A 3772-nucleotide genomic window follows, 5' to 3' on the forward strand; every position below is an offset into this window, starting at 1 on the left:
TGGAAGTCAGAAATGGCTTTTATAACATAGCCGGGATGCCATGTGTGATGGGTGCAATCAATTGCACCCATGTTGCCTTGATCCCGCCTAGTCAGAGTGAGCATGCATACCGTAATAGAAAACACTACCATTCCCTGAATGTGCAGGTTGTATGCGATGCCACGATGAAGATTATGAATGTGGTAGCCAGATTCTGTGGTTCCAGCCATGATTCATCTATCCTGAGAAGGTGTCTGACATGGTCATTTGTTGTTGCATTCTGCACAATATTGCATTGCGTCATAATCTTGAAGGCGACATATGGAAGGGGCTTGAGGAAGACCCTCTCGTATATGCTGCAGGTGACAATGAGCAGACAGCCAGTGGTGTTGAGACACGTCAGAATGTGATCGACACATATTTTTCAGGTAACAAACAAGGTAGATATGAATATTAATATATACAGTAATGAAAATTTCGTTGAATGACATGTGTAACATTCTTATCATCATAGGATAGTGTTTGGTCTCCTCCTCACATTTAACATCTGTGTTCTTTGTTCAAGCACATCTGGATATGGTATGTTTTTGTTATATTATAAAAAAAAATTACAACCAACAATATATTGTATATCATGTATGCATGAATGAACAATGTTGTCCAAGTACAAAATTATATTTCATGTTTGCTTTCGTATATGATTGTTATCAATATTTATTAGTGTAGCTGTCAAAAATATTGGACATTATTGATAACAATTGCGAGACTTGCAGAAGAACTTAACTCATGGTTCAGGGATGCCTATCTGAAACAATCCATGGATACAGCAACAACGGATGATCCATGACTCCTTAGATTTAGCACATGTAAACATGATTCAAGATACACTTGTGTATGTTTTAAAAACAATTTCAATACAAATCCGTGTAGCTTTGGATCATCTCTGTTGCTGCTGTATGTGAGTGAAATAAATTGAATATTTTATCAACATTCACCAGTGTTCAAAGTAAATATGTTAATTCATCAGACTCTTTTACATTGCTTTAAAATATATAATGTTCATTGTTTTTGCATAATGTTGCATTTTTTCATTCCATGTTGGGACATGATGCAACTATAGCATATTCCCTTGAAAATGCTGCAGACATATTATTTACTATTCAATAATCACATGTATGTTTTTGAACATGTTCATATTGTGTGCATGTTCATGTGAGCCATGTGAATGTTTTTAAAATTATGACCAACATAGTGAATTAGGTGCATCCACAGTCACAGGTTTTCTGACAGTATATTGTTGTTATATGTATATTATAACATAGATTTGTTGCCATTTTGTATGACTGTATTGTGTTGTTGCAGTTTGGACCTTTTCTGTTGTGTTTGACACTGTTTCACATTGTTCATTCATATATTGCGTAACGTCTAAGTATGAACAGTTTCCTCTTTGCACTCATGCGCGAAAGCAACAATGAGTGTGTATGTGTGACAACACTTGTCACATGTGAAGAAGAACATCAATTGCATGTCAATATTTTTATTGTGTAGCTACACTTATTGCTCATATATAATATTGAGTTACATGAAATATTAGCACAATAATAGATGAGCATGTACCAAAATGTAATGTTAGTTTTAAATATGTTGTATGATTTACATTTGAACATTACAATATAATGATTGAGATGAAATTATTTACAATGAATCATGTTTGAACATCATAATGTAATGCTAATGTAATTGACATTTTCTATTTTCTGCACATTGAAACATCATCACATGTTCTTTTATAATATATCAGGCTTTGCGAATAATCCTTTAATTGCACAGTATACACATTTCAGTTGTGTGTATTTATGTATGTATGTATGCAATGAAGCAAACATATATGGTAATAATTTGTATATTATTATACATTTACATGTATGTTTGCTAGGCAGGCTATGTACGCTGTGAACATATGTTTATAATAAAATAATACAACATTTGTGCTCTGAATATATTGCAATTTGCACTTTCTACTTATGACCATATATGTGCTGCAATATTGAATTTCAATTGCACACACCTGTCTTTATTGCTCTACATTTGTCACGCACAGCAGTACTCTTATTTAACATCAAGATAGATTAATAATGTTGTGGCTGTAGGATGAGTACATAGCTGGTAATGTGTGTTAATGTATGTATGTTTTGTGCGTTATATGTCACAATGTGTCAGTGTGTGTTAATTTACATGTCAATTTTCATGTTCATGTTCAAGATTACAACCGTTTCACCATGTGTTATCATGGTGATTGCTAGTTTTCAACAACAGTGTAAGTAATTTAAATTAACATACACAAATAATGAGAGGAGAGGGGTGATTTTCTAAGTTATTTTTATATATCTGTAGATGAATTACATTGTATGAACGTGTATGTTAACAAGCATGAAAATTTATAGGGAGTATATTGTCACGGTAGCTTGTGACAGGCTGTAATTTACACCAAAACTATATATAAATATATATATATACCTGGGTTTGAACTGGGACGAGACTTAGATATAACAAATTGTATTTATTCCTTAGGATAGGTGAACACAACAGATATGTACAAATAACAGGCAAAATATAGACACTTACCTAAAGATTAGGACAGAAGGCCATCAGGATACAGACTGGGCCACTTCTCCCATATATCAGTTCACATCACAGCAAGACAGGCAGGTCATACAGCAAAACCTGCATCATCCCAAGACCTTGCATAAAGACACAGGCCTGATGACATGCAGACATGAAGATCATGAAAAACATTTGTATGAAGAACATGAAGAACATTTGCATGAAGAACATGAAGAACATTTGCATGAAGAACAATGGGTAAAGGGTGGCTTTGACTTATATACTATGTCAAACTCATCTCTTTAACCCTAGGTGCCGCGACGGCTAGCAAAAGTCCCTTTGAAGCTTTTGAAGCTCAGTTTGGACTTCCAGTGTCCAGTGTGAAAGGTCACACTTATCTGGTTAGTTCCTTTGGTCAGTTGGGCCAAGCATAAGCAATTAGCAATTTAGCCTTTAGACCAGGCAATGTAAATTCTAGCCTTTCCTGCTCATTATCATAGCAGGGGGGCTGCAGTTTCTCAGAACTCAACCAAAATTTCATATTTACTGCAAATCACTCCCTAACTTGAGTTCAGTATTACATATAGGCAGGTGCGAAATATTAATACATTCTGTCACACCTGACACTCGCAGAGAGACCAAACATTACGGTGTAATATGAAAATTAATAGAGATATTACTATCTGGCATTTTGCAGCAGTTACATATACAGTGTTTATACTCAAAAGGATGGGCTAACTCCCACTAATACAAATATGTAATTCTTAGCTTGGTCAGCCAAGGACATCTCATAATATTCTTATATTTAATAAGGACACCCATTCAGATATCCTGCTTGGGGTAGCCCCACCCTGGCCCCATCAATAAAACCTTTTGAAACAGGCTTTTAGCTCCCCGCATAAACAATTAGGTAATTACTTTTTGATCACTATGTATCACACCTAGCAAGATGTCCTATCTAGCATACAGAGGTAACCCAGCTTTAAGGTGTCAAGACCATTTGGTTCCTCATGCATTACAAAAGGGCAGGCATTGTGCCTGTACATTAGCATTAGCACACCATTAGCATTCTGCCTGTACATTTCAAAAACTGCCCCAGAAAAGCACTTTATCAAAAATATATGTCCCTCTTATGACAAAGTGATATTTTTAATATGTGGGTACTTGGGGGGTTCCCCTGAGGCTGCAC

The sequence above is a fragment of the Ascaphus truei genome, chromosome 4 (assembly GCF_040206685.1).
Source record: "Ascaphus truei isolate aAscTru1 chromosome 4, aAscTru1.hap1, whole genome shotgun sequence".
NCBI classification, from domain to species: domain Eukaryota; kingdom Metazoa; phylum Chordata; class Amphibia; order Anura; family Ascaphidae; genus Ascaphus; species Ascaphus truei.